Here is a 12,278-nt window from a genome sequence, read left to right on the forward strand (position 1 = left end):
TTATATACACTGCACTGCGGTACGGTGCTAATAACTTAAAATAGAGACATAAAATTAATCAGAATACACACATTTAAGAAATAATTATATACACTGCACTACACAGCACTGCAGTGCTAATAACATAAAGCAGTATCTACACTTCAGAAATTAATCAGAATACACACATTTGAGAAATAATTATATACACTGCACTACACAGCACTGCAATGCTAATAACTTAAAAGAGTATCTACATATCTATTTCTCTTAAAATCTAGATAATTGTAAATATACAGATTTAGGCTCAAAAAGTAAATTTTACCCTATAAAAATGAGTAGTTGAACTTGATAAAAAAGGTAAAGTGCTCCCCTGTGCTTAGCACCACGCCATGAAGGCGTATAGGAGGTGTGGGGGTAACGCCCCACACTTTCTTGATCCGGTCATGAGTGGGGCTGATGCGCCTCCTGACAGCCTTTACCCCCCAGGGTTTCCCCCAGGTACCCATGTTATTCGACGCTGGGTGGGCGCGCCGGGGCCGTTTCCAACGTTAGAAAAGTTCCCGGATTTGAACCGGCCGGGGGTCCAACCCGGGACCTTGAGCATGGTAGTCAGACGCGTTACCGACTGAGCCACCGCGGCCACAATTTGATAAAAGAAAACATAATTATTTTTTATGCTATAAAAATGATAAAATTTGGATCTTTTAATATTTTTCCTCTATAGGTTGAACTTTGATAAAAAAAAACATAATAATTATTTAATGCTATAAAAATTGTAAAATTTAGATTTTTTGATATTTTCCCCTTGGAAAATTAGCTGAAATCGGGGTAAAATAAATAAATACAAAATAAATGTTAATGAACGTACCATTCTCTCTACTCATAATATTATGCGAAACTCTGCCTTTGCACATATTTCCAAGGATGTAGGTTGCAGTTTTCCTTGCAAGTGATGTGAATCTATGCGACACTTAGTCAAAAGACATTTTCATATCTAGGTGAATATGCCTACAAAAGAAATATCGAAACCCTTATCGAGTGGGTGAAAACGCTTCCTTCAATCTTACATTACTTATGATGGATGCTATACCAGAAGAGCAACGTAAGCACGAAAAGCTCCAAATTGCGAACATTGGAAGAAATGCTTTGATGACACAAACTGAATAAGAGTTCGCAATCACAATTATTACACAGGATATTATATTGCCAGGCTTTGCAGTGGATGTAACTTGAACATCAAGAGAACCTGATTATATTCCTTTTTTTCATAATGATTTAGATGCACATTTGTTCATAAAATAACTTGGATACGACGAAGAGAGAATAAACATTATACCGCACACTAAATAAAAATGTGTTTGTGTGGAAAACAATATAAGATTAGATGATGGAAAATTTGTTACTCTCAGCTTACAGTATTCTTACCAGTTTAATCCCGCATACATGTGTACATCAGCTAGTTAATCTTGGCATTCAATGTTGAAATTTACTAAATCTAAACTTTGACTCGTGACTAAAATCGATCAGTTTATGTTCATGTAAAATGGAAAAGCGATGTGGTATTATCCGATGGAGAAGCGAACAATCCTTACGTCCGTAATTACTATCTTAGCAATCCTTGCAAGTACATATTTTATATGGGTAGGAATAATTTATATAGGTACGTCATGATGCAGGCATTCCTTATCGGCAATTACGAACGTATGAGTCGTGAAGAAATTGCAAGTTGTGCATTCTTGAATTGGTCCGATGATCATGAGTGTGGTTGTTTTCTAGAAGTCGACCCGAAGTATCCACCTCTTCTTCACGATAAGCATCTCGGCTTAGACATGACACGGGCTTCGCAATTTGTTCTAGGTACCGAGAAAACTAAATTAATGCTTACTTTCGAAGATAAAAAAAATACGTTGTGCATTATATCCCCAATATTATCTGAAACAACTTTTGAAGCTTACGAAAATATACAAAGAATTGAAATTCAGGCGAATCCTATAACATTATGAAAGAGAGAGAGTGCCGCATACAAGCTATTTCAAACGTAGATATATTGTTTTTATAAATTGTTGAGTAATTCAGGACAGAGCAAAACAATAGAAAATAAGCGAAACATTATAAAATATAAGTTATATAAATATAATATATTATATGAGTAATATAAGTTAGTTTGGTGTCCGATCGGAAAGGACTCCAAGAACTAATTGATGACCCCGCTTGTAAAGGTTTCACACGAATAATTCAAAATGTAGCTCTCATTGAAAGAACAAATACATCTGTAATATGTGATACACCTGTTGCTGTGGTTGTTACCGTACTTGAATTAAGAAGACTTGCAATGTATGAATTTCATCATGATATAATGAAGCCGACATATCAAAAGAATATTCATTGCACATGTGTAAACTGACTCATTTGCCTATGTGATAGAAACAGACGACATGTAAAAAGATCTCGAAAATTATAAAGGAGATTTATAACTTCAACAATTACGCACATTATCGGATACTGATTACAAAATGAAACTGGGTAAGGTGAAGGATGAAATAGAGGTATATGTGATAAAAGAATTTGGTGGACTCAGAGCAAAAAATGTAGTCTATCAAAATGCTTGATGAGGAAGAAATTAAACTAGCAAAATCTTTGAAATGTGCATGTATCGTTAAAGTTACGACATTAAAGGTGCGTCGCCTCCTTGAAAACGAATTTAAAATGACTGAATTTGTTATTACTAGAAAGTTGGATGGTGTTCACACAACAGTTATGAATAAATTGGTACTCAATCGAAGAGACAATAAATTTCGACTAATAGATTGCAATATTCATGCCAAATTACCGCTCTCATCACTGGAGAATTTGCCATAGAAAGAACAACTTATAAATATTTTTAAAATTGTTCCAGGACACGTTCATTTTTCACAGATTTCGCGAATGATTCATCAACGAACGAACTAACATTGTGTATGGTCTTTTCATGTAACACATCATGAAATTCACAGATAATTTTGATATTTTACACATCATTAGCAACAACTTCTTTCCTTTTCGGTGTATTAATAGAATATTGGTCTGAGTAACATGAACTCGCCTGGATTGTAATACATTTTAATGTTTCTTTCTTTCATTCGCTTGAATGCAATGTATGCCTTGTATAATTTTAAATGACCTTGAACGGCTATGTTAAAATTTTATTGCTCGCGTGGAAATAATTCATTTAGTCCATTCCTAAGATAAACTTTATTTGTTTTGCAACTATCAAATTGCTGTTTATAGCAGTACAGGTACGAACTCGGACATATCATATTGTATACTCTGGGATTGCGTTGTCACGTCAAAGTCAAAGCACTTGCCTTCCCTTTGCTTCTCTATGCATTCATAAGTTTAAAACTGACAAGAAATTTGAAGATCATTAATATGTATTTGACAGCATACGAGTATACGTAGTACGCTTCATATTTTACCACAGTCATGCATAATCCCATAGATTTGTTCACACATTTCGCTAGCGCAGTAAAGTAGTATCATCCTTTGTTCCATCTGCACAGATAGTTTTGAATCTCAATAGAACATTGTAAAATATTGTGGGTTCTCTGCGAAACGTAACGTACAAGCCACATGTCTACTTGATTTCCTTGTAAGCTGAGAAGAAGCCAAAGAAAAAGGCATGGGAAACAGAACAGTTTCACTTTTTGTTTTGATTTTTGTCCCAGCTTCGAATCCACCTGCTTGATAATAAGTACTGTCTTCTTTAGATAATTTCAATGTCTCCACTCTGGTCGGAGGCCAGGATAGTCGATGCCATCGAAGACCAGCTTAATGACTTAAACTTGAGACAACAGGATAGATACAAAATTGTCGATGATGATCAATTTTGCATTGGATGCTAGGTTTAATTACTTCGTTTTAAAAAATATATCATTTTTTTAAAAAAATGTTTGCTGTTTGTGGATGAATGAAAACATCTCCCAATATAGACATCAAATTTGATTTTCTTCTTCGATTTATTCATGTTGGCGAAGATGGTCCGATTCGGTTGGAATGTTTGCAACTACTAAGTTTCAACATGTTACGTTGTTATTTTTGTACATTTATTTCTATCACAGGTATGGCAGTTGCAGCAACACAATCAACAACTTCACCTTTCTCATTGTTGATGATTATTTATATAGGGTAGCCCGGGGCTACATCGATCATTTCACATTGAACAGTACATAAAAAATTGAAAAAAACTTTTCCTCCCAAAACTGTTAATTTATTCTGAAACACCATTCTTTTGGCTACAAAAGTGCACAATTTAAAATTATATGTTTATTTTTCTGACAGTTGTAAAAATGGAAAAACTGAAACACTACACATTGCAAGATTTTCCTAAACTACGGGGTAATTCTGACCATTGACTGGGCTATTATGATCACTTGCAAAATCACATGTCTAGATACATTTTCCACAAATGAATTGTATCTTACCAAAGCCCCGTCACATATGTATTCCATGAAACCAAATGTTCCATCGTTGACATCGTATCCACTCACCTTTAACAGCACTTTCGTTGGAGTAGTACAACTGACGGCAAAAACCGCAAGGGATATTGTCTTCATCGTTACCAACATTCTTAATTTGCTGTCGTTTTTTTTTCATTTTCTTCCCTACAGGCGTATGCTCGTCAGATGGCATGCTCCCACTTTTCTTCTACATCGTTTTGTCTTTTCTGGCTGTGTGGTGGGAGATGGGATTATTTCAGAGAATGGTGAAGTGGAAGAGGATCGTAATGATCGTAAAAGTCCCAAAACCCGATATTTCTTTCATTGGTTGGCTACATTGCGCTATACAACTTTGGCGCCACGAACGTCTATGACTAACAACTAATATACCTACCCCATTGTTACATATATAGTTACCCCCTTACTAATAATAATGTGACTGGTACAGCTTACGTTCTGAAGGTTGCCTGTTTAACTATGCGAAAATGCACATTCAGAGTACATACCTTGTTTCCAAAACCAATTTTTTACAGGCACATTAATTTACAAACAGCAGCAGTGTCGTGCCCATCTCAACCGTGTAGGTTCTCCTTCTCCACTGATGCCATGAAGTTTGCAAACCCGAGCATTAACTATGCCCTAGGATCGAATTTTCCTTCGTCGATCGATATAGCCCCGGGCTACCCTACTATTAGATATATCGCGTGTCACAAAAAACTAAACAGGTGGAGCTGGACAATAGATGATCCATTCTATTTATTCCGATTTTTTTTAAATGTGACAATGATGCCAGTTACGTTATGACTGCCAATTATTTTTTTTCCGTTTAGAAATCATGCCTTGCACTTCATTGCAATTAACATTCGAAATTTCAATGTCCAGAAAATTTTCGAATGAATGTGTTATTGTTTATGATGCTCGGATCTGGTTTAGTAAGTTTCGGAAATCCTAAACGTTCGCCTATCGTAGACTGATACACCATTTCGTTTGTCACTCTTTGCCACACCAAATTTTGGGACAGCAACACGCTCCTGGGAAGTTCAACTTACAAAGTGCATAAATGATATTGCGAGGAATGATGGTATTATTGTACGAGGTAACGTTCGGAATGAAGTACATGCTATAAAAAATCTCTCAAAACTATGAATTTCCGAAATATAATATCATCGTGCAGTTGTAATTTCAAGACCTACGATTTACTGGAGAAAGAAAACTCTCATGTTTACGTCCCACATTTTTTAAAATTTTGCCATGTTACAATGTTTATTTCAGACAACAACTAAATCAACAAAATTCAGATGTGACGGCAGATAAGTTGATCGAATATGTAGATTTTCAGCGAAAAATGCAGGCTCGACCAGGACTCGAACCCGGGTCTCTGGCAATCCGTGCCATTGCTCTACCACTGAGCTACCGAGCCGGCCTGGCTTCCCCTGCATTTTCGCTGGCGCTGTTTTACCTGTGTGAAAATCTACATAGTACAACTCCTGTGTGCGCCTAATTTAATAAGTTGATCGAAGTCTTGAATGCGCTCGTCGTTGTATTATATGGAAGAATGGGAAAGATGATTCATTAATTTAAACAATGACCTCCCTCCAAAGCATTGAGAAATAAAGGCAATGTTGATTTGCTTGTAATATCATTTTCAATGTCTTCATTCGTGAGCGGTTCTTCTTTTTCTTCTTTTAACGTTCTCTGGGCTTTGAATTTTATTCCACTACCCTTCCTTTCTCTTCATAGTGAAGTTATGACGTTTGTTTTCTGCCAAATTTGCTTTCTTCTTCGCATCGATTACTGTTTTGGCAATGACCGCGCTATCCACTGTTAAGCTCCCTACAGCCCCCAAAACTGTTTACAGAGCCTGGGTACTAAAGATAAATCTTCCACTGTGTGCCTTTTTTATTTATTTTTTGCATAGATTTTAATTCGTGTGTTCTGAGAAGTAATTTCATTCGATGGCCCTTGAGCAGGCAATTTTGTTTTTTTTCTCACGCTGCATTTCTGGTTAGAATAGAATTCAATTACATTTTTTCAGGGTTTCATAAGGAACTTGATAAAAGATATCCTTCGGCTTCACATATGAATATTTGGGTATTTATTTATAATAATTTTATTTTCGTATTCATTGCAATGATGGTGCCTAGAGCTGCAACAAGTTCACCTAACGATGCATTGATACTGACAAGACGACCAAGTACTGCATTCTATAATATTCTGTCTGCTTCGTTGTCCAGCATCGAGATCCGTGCTCCCATTACAAGCAAAGTCATGCTGCTTGCATGCTGTATCCAGCGGATTCACACCTTGATTCACCCTCTCCAATCATGTCTCGAGTTTAGTGCCAGGACCACAACATTTATCTCCGCGGATATGCGTATCGAATGGCAGTTTATTAATATTATCAGTGACAAGAAATTTACCTTCAGTCAGGTTCCAGAATTTTGTTGACATTGTGTTTGTAATTTTAATCAAATATCCAATGCCTTTTGTATCGTTATCAATGAACTTTGTGAGCCTCGTAGAGATCGTGTCCATTATAGACACTTCTTCATTATATTAATTATTATTTCCTGTATTTTTCTTCTCCATATATCGCTAATAAACCATCGATTAACTTTCTCACATGTCCCACCAAAACATATTGTTCTGATAAAGTTGTGTCTGCTTTTTGCCGCTTTGAGTTTTGATTCATTCTATATTGCCGTTATGAGGTTTCTATATTTCTCACCACTGATGTATTTACTTATATTCTGCGTGGAATCTTGATTTTTACACTAAGCATTAGATGTTTTCAAGATTCCTGTGTATCTTTCATGAACTTCCTCAATGTAACCTTCGGTACGCTTGCGAGTAATAAGTTCCCACAATCCGGTGGTACGTACCAGGGTATTTAACACAGCTATTTTTTCTTCAAAGTAATGTTAATTGAAAACTACAATATTATCACCCACAAAGATAATCTGAACTTAACAATTTTCAAATGATGTTTCTGTCAAATCCTATTCTCCAAAACAAACAAAACACCTCATCTATATCTTCCTCTCTTCTGCTTAAACGTGTAAAGGCCTGAAATATCTTTTGGCGGCTTGTGCATGAATAAATATTGAACAGAAATTTTGCGGTTTAAGTACGCTGTTGTTTAAACACCAAAGTAGTTCGGTATGAAATTCATATTATAAACAGTGTGAAATCTTAAATCTTAAACAGAATTGCTAGAAGCTTGATGTCTTGCTTTGTTCATAGATAGGGTATAGACATCAGAAAATATCACATTGTATTATGCAGAAGTAAAATTAAAAACGTAAATGTGAAAATGGTTGGTGAACTGCCAGTAATGTCGCGTCGGTCACAAACTTTGTGTGGGGTGTTTTTATTGTTCATTGCCAACCATATTGGGGGGGGGGGTGAAAAAGGAAATTTAGCAAATTTTGGATCACGCTAGTAGAATATTTACATTCCAACCGCACTTGAGTTTTAAATTTCGTAATACATCCATAAATTGCAAGCTTGTAGAGTTCTAATTCTACAGCCTCCAAAGCCTCGGGCTTATCCAAATTGAACCACTGTCAGCACAAGTTTAGGTCCGTGCTGCGGAGGACACGCATCACTGTCATCTGAACATGCAAACAGTTGGGAAAACGGGCTTGTAGCTCGTGAATGTTTGGAGATATTCGAAGTCTAGTTCTACAAAGTATGATCATCACCACAATGAGATTGTTTTGAATATCTTTGGTATTTGGATCAACTTATTTCAAATTACAGTATGTTAGGCATTTTGACATGACCTAACCATATAGATCATTTCATTGATTGAGTTGGTGTTTTAAGTCCACTTTATGCACAATAAAGCTAATCGCGACTAGACCTACAGTTTAAAGTGAGATCCGAATCACTGTATGCCTCCACCGGGTGCCATATAGATCATGCGTGTCCATATGCGTCATGAATACAATTACCGACAGGCTATAAAGTCTCTTGTTACACACAACATTTGAGGTCTGTTGTACATTAGTTTTAAACACTGAGAGAACGTTTTTTGGTTTTCACTTTTTTTATATACACGGTGTCTGAAAGAGAACTCCGGTGTTTGAATCCAAGTAACTTTATTACAGTCTTAATCATGGAAGTTCAATGTTTCATTACATTTACTGAAATGCAATGTGTGCAGCATTGAACACTCCTTCAAACATCAAGCCGATAGTCCACTTGTATCTTCAACCTGGTATGCATAGGAATTTCATCTTTATCTTTGGCGCAGGTGGTCAAGTGACTGGACATTTTATGCACAATGTATTTTACGTAGCTTCGAAAGAAAATTATCCATGGGTGGCAAATTTGGACTTCGCGAACATTTTTATCTTAAAAGGAATCGACCTTTCCAGACAAGATGATCTCATTCAACTGCAGCAGATAAATGTACTAAACATAAGTTAAATTCTTTATTCACGCTACCCTGCCAGAAACATTGGAAATCGCATTGTCTGGAAATGAGGCACCAATTTTTTTAATCAGTCATCACTACATAAACAGGACCGTCGTTTAGTGTTCTGATTTATGCATCAATAAGGGACAGAAGAATATATTTAGGTAAAAAAACCTCTAATTCTGTGTTTCTTTATTTTATCGAATTACATTGCTAGGATACCGAAATTATACTGTGTATGTTGTCAAACTGTGAAAAGAGTGAATGTCTCCTCTAAGAAGAGTACCTAAAATTGTTCTTCTGTTGCTACCGATGGTCCTAATGTAATGTATGGCAAATGTTCTATAGTTGTAATAAGATCGAAATAAAGATCCAAGTGGAATGTCAACCAGATTTCAGATTTCAGAAGATGTTGATTAACTGATGTTAAAATCAAGTAATCTTCCTACGAACAAAGAAGAGGTACTTCGACTAACAGGGATATCTTTCTCCAAAAGAATATAATTGTTTGTTCTACATGATGTGTACGCAGTGGCCGTAGTGTTTCCAACAGATGAGGCACCCATAACCAAGAAACCAATACACATTGCAGAACTCAACACAGGAAGAGGCAAAATTATGTATACATAAGAGATACAATCAATAATAAAATTCCACAGTTGCCTATCCAAGAAAATACAATAATACATTCAAATAACCCGCAGGCGGGGGTAATAAACCTTCGAGTGGACAAAACAATTACTAAGATAGAGCATTATTGCGATTACCATATAAAATCTATGCAGATATATTCGAAATTCGGTTTCTGGCTATTGGTCAATGGTGTCACGACATCCAACTCTTTATAGATAAGTTAAATATCACATGCGACGTTTTCATAGACCAAGAAATATTATCACTTTAGATGTAAACTCAGCGTCTCCCAGGTGGCACCGCAAGGATACTGACAAGAAATGAGACATAATGGAAGATTTCATATCTGAGCGGAACCTTATTATCGAAAATAACCAACAACCCTCTTACTTACAGAGGTAGAGCAGAGGCGTCTGGTAACATAGATCTCACCCTTACCAACTGCAAAACCTCAGGAGAAATTAAGAACTTGCAAGTACTAGATATGACATTCACAATTGAGCGTAATATCATAAATGACATCGATCCAGATCCACACAACCAAACCCTTAACACAGCGGACAGTATCGAAATCAAATACAATTGGAGGAAAATAAATACCACTGAATTCATATACAAACTCAAAATCCAAAATTATCTTGATAGAGTCAAACCTGTAGACGAACTTGCATTAGAACTTGCAAGAATCCTAGAAACCCCAATCGAGGAAACTGCCCCAATGATTCAAATATAACGTAATAATCTCAAGGCATGGTCCAATAAACTGATCAAATTGAAGGAAAAAGGAAAGTTTACCAATAATCCTCCATCGCTGTCTACAGAGACATACATCTAAATATATACAAAACTGGAAACAGGGAATATGCATCGGAATTTACCAACACTAAAACACACAAGTAACAATGTGAATCCTTGTTCCCGTGTTAATAAAACATTCAAATACGGACCAAGGCAAAATATATTGTAGAAAGAAAATATACACTAAAATCGTAACGTTTCCACGCTCTAACAAGGTCTTCTTCAGACAAGAATTCACAATAAATTCATGTAATGATTAAGATGATGGTTGAATCTTTATATCAATTTATTGTGAATCTTTGTCTGAAGAAGACCCTGTCAAAGGGTGAAAACGTTACGGTTTTAGTGTACATTTTTCCTACAATAAAATTTGCTTTGATCAGCATTTGAATGTTCGAAAGCCCACATGTGGGTCAACTTTGCCCAAAATCGGCTCGAAATAAATAAATTTTGTCTGCCCTATAAAATTGACACAGGAAAAATAAAAAGTACTCAGACTATCACCACTATACTTAAAGATGATCAATCAATGGCTAAGGACTTAAACGAAACTGTACAATATATCTCCTCTAAAAGCTCCTACCGGATGACGATCCCAGCACAGACAACAATAAGAAGAAATTGGAAACGCGACATGAACTTGATATACCAATAAACCATTTCTTCCTTTCAATAAATGCAAATTTAACAAAAATCCAACTGACCCAGACAACATTCCCGCTGAAGTCATTCAAATCACCAATCCAAAATTCTTTACATAATTGACATCCTTCTTCAAGGAATGCCTCGTTAAAAAGAACTTTACCATCATGTTGGAAGTTGCAATTGTAATTATCATTAAAAGAGATCCTAAAACGGCCGACTGCTCAGTCATATAATACAGACCGATCTGTATTTTGAATATCATTGGTAAACTTTCCTAAAAACTGAATTTAAAAGAACTGAAAGAACTTTATTATTAAAAGGCGTTAATGGAAATCAGTACCGATTCACAACCAGAAGATCAACAAACGATGCACTTTGTCTACTAATTGTAGTAGTTAATAACTCAGGAAACAAATACGTCACTGGAATTTAGGTGGATATAATCAACAATCTGTGGTGGCCACAATTTTTCAAAACACAAAATATCTTAGAGTGTCCTGGTGCATCATATAACCTGCTCAGAAAATACTGCACCAACAGGATTGTTACTCGTAAAATCAAATTCCAAAATTCGTAACTTCTAAGCTCGTCACAAAAAAGTTCCCCCAAAGCAGCTCCATCCGCGGACCGCAGCTTTGAAACTTACATTTGGAACAAGCTTTGTCAAAGCTCAAAAATACTCCTTCAATTACGCAGACGATATAGAAATTCTAGTATGGAACAACTCCAGGCGGGAAATTGAGGCAAAATCAACATTGGCAATTAAAACATTAGCTGATTGGTGTAACTCTGCAAAATGAATAATTGCTCCAAATTAAAATATTTACGTAAAAATAAAGTGGACCTTGAAAGAGAATAGAGACCCCACTCTAAAGTTCAAATGGAGTACCCTAAAACGCCTCAGAAAAGCAATGTACCTAGAGAAAGGATTCACTACACTGTGCAAGATACATTTCTAAAATATCCAAAGAAAAAGAGGCTACAATCAACTCACTTGAAACGATAGAATCTTCCAAATTTCAGTTACCAATTCGTCTAATCAAAACTTACATTATTTATATTTATAACTCAATAATTGGACATGGATCTCGAACCTGGGATCACCGTATAAACATAAAACCAAACAAAGAGAAATTGAGACCCTCAAGAAACGATTGAATTTCACCGGTGCATTCTGTACAACGTTCACTATGGCACTATTTGCAATCATGAGCCTGTGACTGATCGATAATATTATCAGTCAAACGTCCTGAAAATATACTTTGAAAAGGGCAAGGACAAATTTAACGAATAACTAGGAGAATATGCTCACACTTTGACAC

At 36.0% G+C, this 12,278-nt stretch overlaps 1 non-coding gene across 1 annotated transcript; it reads right to left on the minus strand.

Annotated features, from left to right (window-relative positions):
• Positions 1 to 5,806: 5,806 nt before the first annotated feature.
• On the minus strand, positions 5,807 to 5,877 carry TRNAS-GGA (transfer RNA serine (anticodon GGA)). The gene has a single exon. It is a non-coding gene; the product is annotated as a tRNA-Ser (tRNA).
• Between the last annotated feature and the right edge of the window lie 6,401 nt (positions 5,878 to 12,278).

The sequence above is a fragment of the Lepisma saccharinum genome, chromosome 2, assembly GCF_977018435.1.
Source record: "Lepisma saccharinum chromosome 2, izLepSacc3.1, whole genome shotgun sequence".
In the NCBI taxonomy this organism is placed as follows: Eukaryota; Metazoa; Arthropoda; class Insecta; order Zygentoma; family Lepismatidae; genus Lepisma; species Lepisma saccharinum.